Consider the following 17,807-nt stretch of genomic DNA (forward strand, 5'->3'; position numbering starts at 1 on the left):
AATAAGAATTAAATCTGCGGTTGTTAATAATACCAGGACAAGGAAAGATGGAACTCTGGGAAAGAGCTATTTACTAAAATAGGTAAAAAGATAAAGATAGTTAATTTCACCAACTCATTCTGCCTCTGAAAATGCAAGCTGAATAATTTCGGGAGATATTCTAACAAAAGGGCTGAACTGCTGCTTTGGGTAGAGAATGTATCTCAGTCATACCAAATGTCACTTTTTCTCATTTAATTGTCTTTTTCATGTAGGTACATGCAGATACAGATATTATTAGGTTAGGAAAAGGAGAAACAGGAGAAATTATACTACAATTGAACACAAAAACCCCAACATCAGAAACTGACAGAAGCTGTTTAGGCCTATTTTATTATACGTACATGTGACTTCCTCGTTTTATGGGTGCATGTAATCCTTACAGGACCATATAGTTTTCTGTTATTTGGCTTGGCCTCAGTCAGTGCCATTCATCATGTGTATCATGTTTTCTTCATCATTAGTACTTTTCATAGCTTCAGTCCCAATCTGTTGCCCAGGATCCCTGTCCCCCCTTTTTTTTCTTCTGATATGCTATGTTTCTTTAGAGCTGATAAAGATAGTTATCTGCTTTTTGATGTTGTTTAGATGGAGGTGCTGCAAACACTGGACAGATCTTGTTTCTGTGTTCCTCTTTGGTCTACAGCCTGCACACAGCATGGTGTAGAGCAGTAAGGAAATGGAAATTCATACAAATCCCTTGACAGCTGCAGCCACAATTAGCAGATAATTAAGCTACCCAAGTCCAGCAGGATTCTAATGATCATATACAAGGTTTTTAATTCCCTCCCTCCCCACCCCTTCCCCCCCATTACTTAGCTATAGCAAGTAGATGGAGCTTCTAACTCCTGCAGTCTGTAATGCATTGTGAAGAGGTAAAATGTGGTTAAATTTGATCAAATGCTCTCAGATTAGGTAAAAAGAATATGCAAAATAAGCTTTGCAACTCTCTGCAACAAAGCACACAGTTTGTAAGCCTTAAATGAATGATTCTTTGGGTTTTGTCAGTTTGTCAAGAGAAGCTCTTTTACTTTGATCTTGTTTGGTCTGAAGCTTTCCTTGCACGTGCACACACAAATCACTTGACACAGACATTTGGAGCATGAAAAATTCCAGCCTAAATGACTTCAAAGTTCATGGTAGCATGAGCAAGTAAAAAGTAGGTCTTTGCTTGGGAAATTTAGAAAACCTTGTTGGTAAGCATTGTGAAGTTCTGTCCCTAAGAATAAGGACAGATGTCTTTCCCTTTCCATCACTAATATTGCTTTCTTATGCTAATACTGTTATCTGAAATGAAATATGTTACACAAAAAAGTCTCAAAGAATGTCCATAAATCAAAAGCTCAGTGTTATACAAGAATACATTTCAAATTATGCCTTTTATCTGAATCTATAGAAATAAGATACAACACTTCCTCCATTCCAATAACCTATTCCTTTACAACTAAGTTCTGCTATTGGATATATGTGATGCTCTCATTGTTTCACAGAGGATGGTTTGCACTAGGCTCAAAATTAGACTTTCTTTGTTAAAAACATTTCTAATTAACACAATGGAAGTAGCAAGAAATACAGATGGGGGAGCCTTGTTTTTGAATAAATGGCATCGGTAGAGTTTTTGATCTCGGATACCTTTCACCTTTTTAGAAATATGCTACACTGAATTTCTATGCAGATTTTAAGAGCATTTGGAGACCCTGGCCAGCTGGCTGAGGTGCAAATTCTACTACTAGCCAAGAAAAAAAGGAAACAGCCCAAGAAATGGGTCTTCTGCCTACTGGTTCTGTTTCAGGAGATTGTGAATGTTGGCTGGCAGCCAGGGTTGTTGGAGAGTTCCAATGGTAAAGGCTGAGCAGAGTATATCCTGCCCACACACAAATTTCAAGACTATTTAGCTTGTCAGTCCTAGCTTCTCTCTGCAGCTGAAATTGTCTCCTGTAGCACAATGATGAAGCATACCACCCCTCAGCAAACATGCTAATTCCAACAGACTATTTTGTTCTTACTGAACTTGCAATATAATTTAAGACTAGGATATTAATATGTTACCCCTACCTGAAAATTTTAAACTTAATGTTGTTTATAGAGATAGAGAACTGGATTTTATATCAGCTCAAAAAAGATGCAATTCGCCTGCTGATGTTCAATCAAGCTTTTGGTTGTACATCTTGATGAACTCAACTGGGGTGTCTATTAATGCAGATTATGTAATCATTTCCACTAAGCAGATTTTCCAGTCTGCTTTTCATGTGGTTCAAGAGTTCTTTTTCCATGCATATCTGAACCTTTTCTGGCATGATGAAGCCTACTGAAAATGTGGTGGTTTCTAGAAATAAATTCACTACTCTCTTTATAGCTTATTTATGGACTCCCAGTGGTGTGTAAACTGCTGATTGAGGCCAAGTAGCCTCAATCATATTTCTGTGATCATCATATCTTGTGGAGACTAGTCTTGAGTGGTACCTCTTCCAAACCTGCGTAAGCCATGTTGGTTGTTTTCCGCTCACCCCCTGGAAGCCACAAGTCCAGAGCAGTCTTTTATCATATGTGAAAGAGGAATATGGTTTTAAATTATTACTTTTTTTTTTAAACCTGTGATGCAGATAACTTCTAAAGAGTTGTGAATTGTTTCGATGTCCTTGTAGTAATCTTTCCTAATCTTTCCTAAGTCCATCATTAATACACTGTAGAGAAAGTGCTTCTTCAGACTGCTGGCTATTTATTTTTTTTTAAATCTCATTCTTCATTTTAGGTGATTTCAGTGTGACTCTAGCAGCTGTTATGAATTTGTGTTGCATGTACCAGTGAGGCAATGTGATCACTTTAAAGTGGTAGCAATGGTATTTTCTGTAAGGAATTTCTCATTTGGTCTGTAAGATGAACTTCTACATGCAACCAACTATATTTGCTGGTAAATTGCTGCTGTATGCCCATAGCTTGTTCCCACCTTGTTTTGTTTGCAGAAGAATTGTACTTTTGAGTGCAATTTGTTGAGCTCATGTGACATAGCAAGGCTAGACAGGAAGTGGGAGAACCTGGGTAGGTACTGGGGGTGAAGGCAGGCAGGGATAGGATTGGGCCCTGCTTTTTGGAAGAAGGAGATATAAAGAGTACAATGAACATGAAATCTTAATATTGAGGGTAAGGAGTGGTGACACTGCAGTACAAATATGGAACAAGAGCACATTATGCACTGGCACAGAGCTGGGAATCTATGCTATTGTTGCCTAGATGTACTCTACAGCAGCAGTCTCCACCTTGAGAAAATTTGTTTCTGTACTGGTGAGGTGTGGTGGCTTGTATTTTGGTTTGGGGGGGGGGTGTTTAATTTTTGTCTTTTTCTTTTGTGTTGATTCTTTCTGACATTCTTTGTCACAATGAATTTCATTTGATATTTTCCTTATTTGAGAAAAAAGAAACCTGACAACATTTGGAAAATAATACAGTGTTATTCAGCTTTCATGCTAAGATTTTTCCATGAAATGCAGCACAGAGTAACTTATTCTATAATAAATTGTTCACTCAGCTTTTGAAAATGTAAGTAAGAACTACAGAGGAAGTGTAGCAGAGAACAGCAGTTTTATTTGTACAAAAAAAAAAAGAGCAGAAATGTGAGAAGAAAGTATATTTTATCTTCAGCCTAATTACCAAGATAGAAGAATGCAATCTTGATTGAATACATGCTGAGTTAAGTCTTTGGTGTAGAAAACTACCTTTGTTTTTATTCATTTGTGCAGCTGTGAGTCCATTCATTTAATTTCCCCCTTTCTATCAGTCTATGAAAGTCCATGTGATAGATGAGCTCGTGCTTGCAAAGGCGTCCACCTGATTTGCTTTCTGAAACCAGGAAGCCAGACTTGTCCCTTGGGGAGCTATTTTTCTATTTTTTATACAGCTTTTATTCCAGGGTGAAGAATTCCTTTCCCAACCAGTGTGTGTGTGCCTGTGCACATGTGTTGTGCTTCAGTGCATGGGAGGGAACGAAGAGAATTTGAATTTGGCCTTTTATTTTGGGCCATTAAACCTGTCTTTTCTGAAAGATATTATGAGCTATCATAATAGCTCATAATAGCCAAGTACACTCCAGTGTGTGTATTAGACTGTTTGTTTCCTTTTTTTTAGTCAAGAGTAGCACTCGGCAAGCTGGGGATACAAGGGGAAAAGAACTGCATTATCTTTACACCTATGAAGAAGCAGCTCGAAATGGCTTTGATGTTTTTGTGTGGATTTAAGTAGGACTGAGACAAGAATGTGGTTAAGCTGTTTAAAGTTCACCAAAAAAACCCAACTATTGCCCCCACATCCCAAAACCCCTGAAAAAATCAAAGAGCCTTAGCCATGCAAATAGTTACTGGGAGTTGTATAGAAAAATTCTCTATCTGGCTTTCACAGCCTCAAGCAGATTTTTGTGTCTTTGAGTCTCTCTAGCTCAATGGCAAAGATTCTTGTTCCAGTGATATTAAGTTCCCTGTTTAGTGCTGTTGGTGGAAATGGAATTTTGACTTCCATCATAAAACTTTATCCTAGAGCTTAGTTTTCGTAGTGTTCTATGGTGTTTGCTTTTTTTTTCCTTAACTTTTCCTTCAGCAGTTATATCCTGAGACGTTCTTTGTCTTTACTTAGTCTGGTCACTCTTTATCATTATTAACCATCCTGGATGACCCTATTGCTTTCTTTTAGCTTCACTCCTGGATTTTTACAGGAGGATGAAGTGATTCTATTATGGTTATACTTCAAAGTATAAAAATAGTGATTCAGACACTAGACAGCTAAGCTATTTTCAGTTAACTACAACATAAAAATCTTCTGTAACATTAGAAGTATCCAAATTAGAGTGAGACACTGCATCTTAAAATTGAAGACGTTTACTTAATGAAGTGCCAGGCTTACAGAATAATATAACTTCGCTAGAGAAAGCAACCAGCAAGTCTTCACCACATATGTGCTGCCATTTATTATAATTTTTTATGGACTTTTTAGACCATTTCTCTAGCAGGAAGCACTCTACAATGTTAACATTTTGGTTTGAATTCAAATGGCTATAAAATATCCTAGAATTATAGAAAAGGGAGGAGAACATGAAAGAGGCAAATGAAATTCAAGTTTATTCAGTAAATAATGCATTCTAAAGCAAAACATTTTAGCAAAAGCCTGACTGTTGCATAGATTATAATGATAGAGAGCTACTTTCTGTCATTAGGCACTTCATCATTCTAATTCAGAATCCCTTTCTGTACTTTCAGAAAGTCTCTTTGCTGTCTTTGGATAAATCAATAATTCTTTTGCGTTGTTGTGAACGTAAAATAAAACCAGTATTATGATTTTTAGAAAGACATATACTTTGGAATACTCTTGATAACTTTAATCCTGTTTGACAGAAGTCAAGTCTCCAAAGTGATTTAGGGGACAGTTATATTTACAGTACTTTAAAGAGAGCATAAATACTAAGAATGGAAGCAAAAAGGCTTGGCCAAATAAACTGCTTTAAAGGCAGGTATTTACTTGTACAGACCTGTATAAATTTGACAACAGAATGTATGTATCCAATTTGCTGATAATTCTCTCAGCTCCTTCAAACTCTATAACTGCAAGGTAAAGACAGATAAGAAGGTGTAAACTAGAGTAGCAGCCCTGGGTCAGTTCCACACTGATGGGTTGCTTGTAAAGGAACTTAGGCTTGTTAGATTTGTAGGACTGCAGAGGGCCCAAGAAGGAACAAACTGTAAGGTTGTGTCTCTTAAGCAGAAAATTACTTCGATGACAAATGATAACAGATGCAGTACTGTTGCTGGTAAACTTCATATCTGCAAAATGCCTAACCTACTAAAGAAGAGCTAAAGTGGTGAAAAAAACTCCACGAAGGACCCCCTCCCCCCAAAAAGCCCCACAAAACCAACCAACCACCCAACCAAAAAACACCCCCAAAACAAAAACCACACAAAAAACCCCAACAAAGTCACAGCTCTGTGAAAGCTTGTACCTTAACAATGCTTATGCCAAGAGAATCAGCAGGGTAATCTTCATTTCTGTTTAATTTTATTATGAGATTATATTTGTATTTTACATTTGGCTGGCCTCTGCTATGCTCTTTCCACTTTCCCCACTTACTGATTCTTGCTAAATTGTGTTGTTGAAAGACATTCTAGCAAACATAATAATAATTGACTCATAGAAAAATGAACCTGAAACAGTGAACAAGACCGAGGACAGCTATTATTATTATTATTATTATTTTCTTACTAAATGGGAGAAATTATGGACATTGATAGTAGACAAGACCTTGCTGCAATGGCTGTTTTACTACTGATCCATTTGAGCACTTCAGCCAGCTAATAGGTCTTTATAGCTAAATTAGTAAGCAGGAGTGTTATAAATCAGAGAGGTCTTTTCAGAAAAGTGGAGATTATCAGTGCTTAACATCTACAGAAAGATGAAGAGTTAGGAGAATATCACTCCATCATAGAAAACATGCATCATGCTGCCACACACAAAAAACTTGTCCATGGATTTCTCCAGAACTGAATCAGTTTGATTTGTGAGCAAAGGAGTTCATAAATTATCTGAGACAGACTTACTGACTGCCAAAATGCAAAATTCTTATTAAAAAATCAGACCCTGTATCAGACAATACCTCACGCATGCAGTACAGCAGATGAATAGCACTGAATTTGAGCTGCACAAGGGAAAGGATAATCAGTAGTCCCTACTTCATGAAACTTTGGGCATATTTATTTTTAAGTTACACTCAACTGTATGGTGTTTCTCCAAATAGAAAGCAAAATATCTGGTTCATGTTGCTTTTGCTGGGAAAAAAAAAAAAAAGGTGTTGTAAGCGTGAAAACTCCAGAAATTGAAAAACTGAAAGTATATTTCTGGAAAGTACAACCTCTCATTACTAATTAATAGATCCCCAAACTATACCATTATTAATTGGAACCAATTAACTGGAATCTGTACTGCAAAAAACTTGCTTTCTAAAGTCTAAAATAAATCTGAGAAAAGAAACTTTAAGTGGGAAAGTCAGACCTAATGAGATTGTGACCTAGCGGAGGATTTGGTTTCCTGCTGAAAAAGTATAGCCCTCTGTTCTGTGAGCCTATTTTTATCTGCATAGCTCATTACATATGGGGAAGAAAATAAAATATACATGTTATTTATTTTGCTAGAAGAGTATTCATTTTTAAGTTTCTATGGACTGAGTTACATTGGTGTGTTATGACAATATGATTTTTTATAGGTTGACAGGTACAAGTAAGGATTTTGGAAATACTTATAACAAAAATACTAGTCAAGATTGCTAGGTAATTGATATGCTGATCACAAACACAGTAGAAATGATATCCTGATTTTGGCCAAAAATATAAAGCAAAAATATACTTTTGTGCAGGTGATTGGTACCTGTTCACTGCCTTCTTATAAAATGAGAATTTTGGTTCATTTTATCCAGAATTCCCAGATTTGGGTGGGGATGTCTTGATTACATGATTCCTGGATACAAGAAAGACTATATTGGGTAGTGAACACTGATAGACACCAAATTCATCTATTTGAATGGGAGTTATATGTGAGTTTTAGATACTTCCTTTTTATTGTGTTGGTTCAGATGCAAGGTTATCCTCTTCAACCTACATTTCTTATATTGCCTTTATGATTAGCACAATAAAGAATTTATTGTTAAATTGGAGATGAACAGGTGGTTGTGTGCTTGGTACATATCCCTTGCTTACATAAAATATATATTCAGTATTTTAGTTCAGCTTTCAAGGACTCAGAAGCTGGAACTGGGACTGGACCTAGCTGTACAGATAGAAAAAAGAAATCAGGGTCTAAAAGGAGTCAGGAGTCTCTAGTGAAAGTCAGTCTTGGAAATAGCTGTTACGTAAAGCTGCAATGATAACGGTCGTCTCTCACTGGAGTTCTGCACAGAGCAGCAGCTGACATCACCAACACTATTTTCCAGCAGAAAGACAGCCAGAAGACAACCTGGATGCATCCTCGATCTAAACATTGGCACCTTATTGATTATGCCTTAGTGCGCCAGAGAAATATTCGTGGTGTCTGTCACACCCGAGTGATGCCTAGTGCAGAATATCAGACCACCACCTTGTGTGTTGAAAGCTTAATTTCCACTTCAAGCTCAAACGTAAGAGGGGCGGCATTCTGAGGAGGAGGCTCAATGTTAATCCAAATAGCTGCAGTGAGGGACAGCTTTCAGGCTAACCTTCAAACTAGGCTTCAAAACCAACTCATAGATTCTTCTCCTGAAGAGCTTTGGCAACACATTAAAAATAGCATCCTGCAGTCCTCCGTAGAATCCACTGGGTTCTCCTTGAAGAAAAACAAAGACTGGCTTGATGATAGCAACCAGGAGGTCCAGGACTTGCTGACAAAGAAGAGATCTGCCCATCAAGCACACCTCACTCAGCCACTTTGCCATGTGAGAAAAGCAGCCTTTCGTCTTGCATATAGCAAACTCCAACAGAAACTTCGAGACATCCAGAACAAGTGATGGCTCAACCTAGCAGAAAAGACTCAATTATGTGCAGATCTGGGTGACCACAGAGGATTCTATGAGGCTCTGAAGGCAGTGTATGGACCCACATTTCAGGTTCAAAGCCCCTTACTTAATGCAGATGTCCAAATGCTTCTCACAGATAAAATCTCCATCTTGAATCGTTGGTTTGAACATTTTCAAACACTCTTTAGTGCTAACCGTGTAGTCCAAGGCTAAGGAATCCAGCACATTCAATAACATCCGGTGAAAAATGAATTGGATTTAGCCCCTACTATGGAAGAGACTCTTAAGGCTATACAGCAGGTGAAAACTGGCAAGGCAGCTGGGGTTGACGGAGTCCCACCTGAAATCTGGAAGCACGAAGGCCAAGAACTTCATGCTAAATTTCATGAGCTAGCTGTGTGCTGTTGGGAGCAAGGTAAATTACCATCAGATTTTCGTGGTGCAATCATCATTACTCTGTATAAGAAAAAAGGTGTAGAGTCAGACTGCTCAAACTGCTGAGGTAAAACCCTGCTCTCCATTGCTGGAAAAATTATTGCAAGAACACTATTGAACAGATTAGCACCCACTATGCAGATCTTCTATCTGAAAGCCAGTGTGGTTTCAGAGCTAATAGAAGTACCATAGGCATGGTATTTGTTCTCAGACAACTGCAAGAAAAGTGTAGAGAACAGAACAAGGGGCTCTATGTAACTTTCATTGACCTCACCAAAGCTTTTGACACTGTGAGCAGAAAAGGCCTGTGGCTGATCTTGGAACGATTAGGTTGTCCCCCCAAGTTCCTCAAAATGATTATTCTGTTACATGAGGATCAGCAAGGCCAAGTCAGGTATGGCGATACACTCTGAGCCTTTCCCAATAACCAATGGTGTGAAACAAGGTTGTGTTCTCACACCAACTTTATTCACAATCTTCTTCAGCATGGTGCTCCAAAGGGCTACGGTAGACCTCAACGAACAAAATGGCATTTATATTCGATGTCGTACGGATGGTAGCCTATTCAATCTAAGGCAACTGAAGGCCCACACTGAGACCCTAAACCATCTTGTCCGTGAACTGCTTTTTGCTGATGATGCCGCCCTTGTTGCTCATACAGAAGCAGCTCTGCAGCGTTTAACATCTTGCTTTGCTGAGGCGGCTGAGATTTTTGGGCTGGAAGTCAGCTTGAAGAAGACAGTAGTTCTCTACCGACCTGCACCAGAAGATTACCCTCATCCCCACATTACCATTGGCAAGTCAGAGCTTAAGTCAGTTCAGCGGTTCAGCTATCTGGGAAGCATCATTTCTTCAGATGCCATGATCAACAAAGAGATATACAACAGAATAGCAAAGGCATACAGAGCCTTTGGAAAACTCTATAAAAGAGTCTGGTGCAATAAACACCTGAAGAAAAGTACAAAGATCAGTGTCTATAGAGCCATTGTACTGTCTACTTTTTATATGGGTCTGAATCATGGGTCTTCTACTGCCATCACCTGCGACACCTCGACCGCTTTCATCAGCGCTGCCTCTGCACAATTCTAGACATCCATTGGACTGACTATGTGCCAAATGTCACTGTCCTCGAACAGGCAGGGGTCACGTGTATTGAGGCCATATTGCTGAAATTGCAGCTGTGCTGGGCAGGGCACATCTCTAGGATGAAGGATCACCGCCTCCCCAAGATCATGTTTTACGGTGAACTTGCCACCAGTAGCCACAGGAGAAGTGCCCCAAAGAAGAGATATAAGGACTCCCTGAAACAGTACCTTAGCCTTGGCCATATTGACTACCATCAGTGGTCCACCTTGGCCTCCAATCAGGAGACTTGGAGACACACCATACATAATGCCGTTGACTCCTTTGAGAACTCACGCAGAGCTAGTCTCGAGGAGAAAAGACAACATAGAAAGAATTGCACCCTGCCTATACTACACAAGGAGACCTTTTGCTGTGCTTTTTGCAGCCGGACTTGCCTATCTCACATTGGCCTTTTTAGTCATCAGCGTGCCCTTCCCAAATGATGATCATGATGATGATGAAAGGTTTTTGGTTTTTACTCACAGTCAGTGAATTAAACTGTTTCCAGATACATTTCACTCAATATCACTTAATTAATCTTTGTTTCCCTCTGGATCCTTGGACAGGTATAGAAAACCAGAATTGCTTCAAAAAGAATGCACCGCAGTTAAATCCTTACTTGACACAAGTGCTGTGGGCCCTGTTTTTATAGGCTTGCTCTTTTAAATGACTTCGTTCAGATCAGAGGTGCTTCCTGACTCTGAATGCCTTTACTTTTCGTGACAATCAAGAGCTGAAGGAAAAGATTGTTAACACTTGACTATCAGCAATACAAGAATAAACCATCGTAATATTGAAGGTTGTTTGATGCTTTGTATTCTTATGTAATGAATGGAAGCAACAATAGGTATTATATAAATGCTTCCCAGTCTAAAAGGGAGGTCCAAACTAGCCTGGCACAGTCAAAGTTTGTGGTTAAACTTTGTAATTAACTGCCGGGGGAATGACATAAGGAGTTAATAATTGTCATTAATAATGTGCAACAAATAAGACACTGAAAGTGCAAGGCAGCAACATATAGAATCATAGAATCAGAGGATGGTTTGGGTTGGAAAGGACCTTAAGATCGTCTAGTTCCAGCCCCCTGCCATGGGTAGGGACACCTCACACTAAACCATGTCACACAAAACTCTGTTCAACCTAGCCTTGAACACTGTCAGGGATGGAGCATTCACAACTTCCTTGGGCAACCTATTCCAGTGCCTCACCACCCTAACAGGAAAGAATTTCTTCCTTATATCCAATCTAAACTTCCCCTGTTTAAGCTTGAACCCGTTACCCCTTGTCCTACCACTACAGTCCATAATGAAAAGTCCCTCCTCAGCATCCCTACAGGCCCTCTTCAGATACTGGAAGGCTGCTATGAGGTCTCCACACAGCCTTCTCTTCTCCAGGCTGAACAGCCCCAACTTTCTCAGCCTGTCTTCATACGGGAGGTGCTCCAGTCTCCTGATCATACTCGTGGCCCTTCTCTGGACTTGTTCCAACAGTTCCATGTCCTTTTTATGTTGAGGACACCAGAACTGCACACAATACTCCAAGTGAGGTCTCACGAGAGCAGAGCAGAGGGTCAACATCACCTCCTTTCACCTGCTGGTCCCACTCCTTTTGATGCAGCCCAGGATACGGTTGGCTTTCTGGCTTGCAAGTGTACAGTGTCAGCTCATGTTAAGTTTCTCATCAAAGAATTTTGAAATATTAAATATTGAAAATATTGAATAGCTCCTTCCTGAATGATGGCTACGTAGTGCAGGACTCCCATTTAAATAAGTGATTGATCACGTGATTAATCTATATCAGAATGTATAAATAGAAAAATCAGAAAATGGCGTGATATCACTGACTCAACTATATCTGCAAATGTTGAATAATGACTGTAATCTTGATGGTGTGCTTTTACACAGTGGTTTGGGCAATGCTAGTATGTACATGCTGTTACTGAAGGCAAGCAGTGTGGCCTAGTAGATAAGGCATTGAGCTCAGCAGGGGTGGCCAGAATATAATCCAGGCTCACCACTAACAGTGGGTAAATCTGTTTAACTGTGAATGCTGCTGCTCTTGTAACTCATAGCCTAAGGGTTCAGCTGAATGTCATACAGGCCTGGTTTGGTGTCTGACAGCTCTGTGTCTAAGGCTCAGTTTTACTGAGAAAATTATTAACAAATTAGAAAGTATATGAACTAAAGCTATGCAAGTTAAGAAAAGTAAAAACAAAAGTGTGGTAGCTAAGAAAGTAGTCAGCAGCTCAAAGGTACAAGATGAAAAATACTGACATGAAAAAGTATAAACCAAACAAGATAATGAGGAGCATTAGAAGACAGCAACTCAGCAACATTGAGAATCAATTGATTCCAAGAAGTACCATTCAGCTTTTCCCTACTGGCCTGACAATTGCCTGTCTGGGACAGGATCATCAGCTGTATGTGTCCCCGCCAGGGAGCTGGTAAGCTGGTTAATGCTTATGCTACTTGTATGTTAGTCCTTGCTGTCTACTATGTTAGCCAATAAATGATATCTGAATAATTTTAAATTGTGTACATTGTGTGTAAGGTAAAATATGTCCAGGTAAAGGTGACAGTGCTAAACCCTTGTTTCCTCACTGATACTACTCAGAGGTACAGTGATAACACCCCAGTAAGAAAGGGGCCCTGCTCTCATATGGAGCTCTGAATCCTATAGTTCAAATAAAATGGAGCAAAGACGCTAATGTTATTAATTGTTCAGATATCTTATAGACTAGAAAAATTGACTTCTTGTTCTAAGCAGACTAATGCCTTCCTGTCAGGTCAGAGATCAACAATAAGAATCATTGTAATGTGATGAATGTTTCAAAGAAGAACCTGAGGAAGGAATTAGAGGCTGTTTTAGAAATAACATGCAGGTGGCACAGACACTTATTTTTAGTACTCAATTAATATATTTGATAGCCCATGTTCTTTTCTTGTTATATATAGTGCAAAATCATGCTCTAGTTAACCATTTTATGCTGTTGAACAATGAAAGGCAGTATATGTGCTGAGGAAATAAAAAGGACTCGTGAGTCAGACAACTTTGTGTATAATAAATTCAGCACATTAAATCTGGCAGCAGCAGATCACAAGAAGCAGAATTCCCACAGAGATGCAGAAAGATGCTCCATGTGAGATTTTGCTGATCTTCTCAGTCGGTGATGAAAAGAAATGGCTCGGCTCTATTTTAACCCTGAATATTCTCATTTCCATAACAAAATATTGGCAACTCCTTTATACAATCTTTATCCTCTGATATTAAGATTACTTATCCAAAATGAATGCCTGCCAGGCTGATATGACACTCATAAGATTATGGGCTTCCATGTGATTCATTGGTTTTCATCTTTTATTCTACTTTCTGTAAAAATATTGATTTTTCCTGCATGCTGATATATTTACTAAGAATCCAACTGCTGGTATGTTAGTCTTCCTTACCTATCTCTATAGTAGTTTCAGAGGTCTATAACACACTTTCACACATCCAATATAATTAGTGCAATTTTTATCCCTTTAAAATAGAAAGGGATATAATATAAAGAAACAGAAAAGGGTCAAAATTTCATGAGATTTTGCATTTGAAAATGAGCCTTTGATATACAAAAGTGTATCAAAATGCCTGATTCATTCAAAGTTTTGAGTCCGAAGTGCAGAAACTCTGAAAAGCTGGGTGGGGTTATGCTACCAGCTCAAGTAACGTAACAAGTACTGAGAGTATGCAGGTTATTGTACTCAAGCGAGAATAATGAAGACAGGAGGATTTCCTAATATTAAAGGAGCAGAATTATAATGTGCACTTGATTACTACACAGTTAAGTACTCTACTGAAGAAGAGTGAAGAGGCCTTTTTTTTTGGTCTAAATTGTTCTCAAGAAGTTCATAAGGGATTAAGCTCTGCCTCAACAAGATGTGAATTAACATCAGAGGAAAGTCAGCTTTCTCTGAGAAATGCCTTTCATTATCTCTTCAATTAGTTTTTTTTTTTTGTTAATTGGACCTCCTGTAACAAAACTGCAAAACCATGTGAATGACTGGATGTGGTGAATTACTACACAACTATGATGACATGTAATTGGTCAGGAAGTTTGTGTAGCAGAGCTAATTATTGTAAGCTGAAAAATGTGTACTAATTTTATCTGTATATTCTTCTTTCTTTAAATGGGCTACTAAAGAACATTATAAAAGCATTGAAAAACAACATTCTATTGATTTTTCTTCAGAATATTTTGACATATCTGACTCCAGCTGTCATCTTTTCTCTTGCTAAAATCCCATAATATGCTGTTCGCAATCTTCTGTGCTATGCACAATCTTATATGTGCATATTAGTTTTATTAGAATATTAAAGAGAACATCAATTTGAATGTATTCATCGACTGCTTTCTTAATAGATATATTCCTCTGTAGTAGTACTAGAAACATTACTTTTGTTTTGGATGAGAAATGATGTACATATTAACAGTTCAATTATTGATGTTTGAACTATACAAACTGACAGATAATTACAAGCTTTTCCAGTTTATCTACAGCTAGAGAACTATTCAGGAAGCATTTTTCCCCCTTCAAATTATCTATAGAATAAGAGCTAATTGTTGGTGAAATTCATAAGCATCTGTCACTGTGTACCAAATCAGTAAAATTTAAGTGGCTAACATCCACAAAACTCCTGTCTTACTTATACATGTAGAACTCTACAGTAGACTCAGTTTTACCAGGTCACATTCCTAGGTGCCTTAATTTCTTCTTTACAAGTGAAGAACTGCTTCCTTCACAGGAGAGTTGCATGCTTGTTGCTTGTCTCTCTCCTGTGCCTGTCTGAAATTTACCACTCAGACACCCCTGAGCCTGAATTCTTCGAAAGGCCTAAAATTGACAGCTCTGCTTGGAATACACATAATACTGACAGTGCAGATTATATATATAAAAAAATACTGCTGACATTGATGCTTCCCAACCTTAATAAGATAAAAACAAGTACCTTGGATTTACCAGCTCCCACATGGAAGTTCAGAACCTTGTGTTCTGCAAGGCTGCCCTTCAACCAGCCGTTAGGCAAGGACCACATCATGTCTGGTGTGTGGTAGTCAGGTTGTTACATAGCAAGGGGTTTAGTATTCATACTGTTTGTGAGACTGCTCCTACTGTTAGCTGTTCATACAGAAAGCAAGAGCAAAGCCGGGAATAGAAGTCTGACTCTTCCAGTATTAATCAGGGGGAACTTCATGTCATTTTCATTAGCTTTCCTTTTTTAGTCCTGTTTTAAATGGGTGAGGAAATAAGCTACCAGGCAAACCATATCTTTAAGATAAGAACTCATATATTTTATTTCCTTCAAGCCACCAAAGATATCTTTTCTGTACCTATAATTCTTCTTACTGTTTTGAAGCAAGAAATTCTTTTGTTTCATGAAACTCCCTAATCTCTGTGCCTAAAAGCATGTCCTGAATTCTGTGAACTGTGGAGAAAAGGAGCAGGCTTTGAAAACAACACTTGCAATTCTTCCAGAGCCATCTCCATTGGAGGCATTAGGAATAACCATACAAATAAGGAAATTGCAGGCTGAATCTTGAAACTGGTTAAATAAACATGCACAGATGTCCTGCTTAGTAGAAGGAAGCTTAATGATAAATACCTCGCTCTGCCTGAAAGAATACATGAATATAAAGGAATTCATGATTTAAAAGAAGATAAAACAGCAAGGAAAATGTGGAGAAGCAAATAAAACACATAATTTTGTTTTAAGACAGGAGCCCACAGTTGTGCGTAATTTAAACACAATTTGTTCAATTGGCTCTGGTTAATGATTTTCATAATTATTTTAGGCTTGCTCACAACAGCTGTAAATACTTTTTTCTTTGTAAGAATGTGCACTCTGCACCTGTTTGAATAAGATTAAACTTTCTTAGCCTTCTAATAAACTGTGTTAACCTTACCAATCATTTAAAATATATAGCCATGTTAATAAGTATTGCATAAAATATGATTATATCCTCACATTGAAGCATTAACAGGATCAAAAATATACATCAAATTCTGTAAGAGGCTTTAGTGCTACTTCAAGGCTTGGTTTCATGTCACCAGGAAGCCGTGTTTTTTAATCTGCAGATGGTGAAAGCCAGGTTTCTTTTCCCAGCTAATGTAGCAGAAATCTTTCTCTGGAAAGTTCTGAATTTGTTCCTAGAAGAAATACCCACAGAGCAATTTGGATTTGTCAGTTTCCTAAAGGCGAATAGCAACAACAAAGAAGTCCTATAGCACAACAATCTGCAATAAGTAGTTTTGATCATCTGATTGTTTAGGTTTTATGGAGCAAAGATAATTATGCACTCTTAATCATTAAGAGCCTATGGCATACGGGCATACAAATACTGTTGTCAGATTTTTCTGAGAATGATGAATTCCAGAATATACTGAGTATCCTCAGCATTTTACAATTAATTACAATATTTTAAGATTTAAATAATTTGGAATCTAGACTCAAACACAGCCAATATACTTTTTAAGACTCCAGCCTTAAGAATTTGAATAGCTCGATTAAAATGAAAAGAATTCTCTATTTTACTAATAATGGGGCCTTCATTAATTTCTTTATAGTTCTTTCTCATAAAAAGGTCTGAAGCACAGGTTGTATTATACAATCTGTGTTTCACATTGTATGCAAACGTATCACAGAGTTTGCAGCTGTTTGGGGTTTTTTTAGAAGTTGTAGTGCTGGATAGGCAGTGGATATATTTCAGCATGGAACTAGCTTTGCTGGGTAAGTCTTACTGTAGTCAACAATCCTTTACCTTTTTTCCCCACTGTATGGATATTTTTTACTGCTTCAGATGTGTTTCTAATGTCTTTATTTCCATAAATATATTGGCTAGTAAGTACAAACACCGCAAAATTCATTTACTCGTTTCCTTGACAAGTTCAATCAGTGCAGCAGAGTAAATAAATTCTTATACTGAGCTTAATTCTGTTTTCCAAATCAAATGTAATCTATACATTAGAAACAGAGGTTTGGTTCTTGAACTATAAACACAGATTTCAATATGCTACGTGCTCAGGTTATGAATGCTCCTTTAAAGCCTACCATGAAAAAAGGTTGCTCTTTTGTGATGCATTTACCTCTTTGTTCTCTTATGTCACTACCTAGCTTTAAGAGGATGTACACCTACTTTCATATGGTATCTTTTTTTTTTCCTTATGTGTAAATAATAACGTAACAGTTAGATGATGAAAGCGGTCCTTCCTTGTAAGAATTTTATCTTATTAAACTCATGTACTACCCTACTAACTTAGTGGCACCCCTTGTCTTTCAAAAGCTAGGGCTTTTTCTTGTGGCTTCCAACCCTGAAGCTCCAACTTGAACTCTGGCCTTCACACTGTACTAAAACTCCAAATCAACCAACTGGGTGCAAACATTGCCTGCAAACATGTGTTACCTGGAGGTAGAAATGACCCACTGAGTCTAAGAAAAGGAATAATGTCAGTGTCTGGTGAGGTGATTTGTAGTGACACAAGCTCAACTAGGCAATACTTGTTATTATATATACACCAGTGTGGCATTTATTTGGCTTTCACTTTGATGAATCATAGCTCTAGAGAATATCTCAGTAAACCAGTGATGCCTGGGCAAGAAATAATATTCCTCTTCATAGTAAAAGAAAAAGTAACATGTAGCAAACATTTTAGAA

This window comes from Neopsephotus bourkii, unplaced genomic scaffold, assembly GCF_033783945.1.
Source record: "Neopsephotus bourkii isolate Nb327-2 ecotype Australia unplaced genomic scaffold, CSIRO-AGI_Nbou_v1 NB_1780, whole genome shotgun sequence".
NCBI lineage: Eukaryota > Metazoa > Chordata > Aves > Psittaciformes > Psittacidae > Neopsephotus > Neopsephotus bourkii.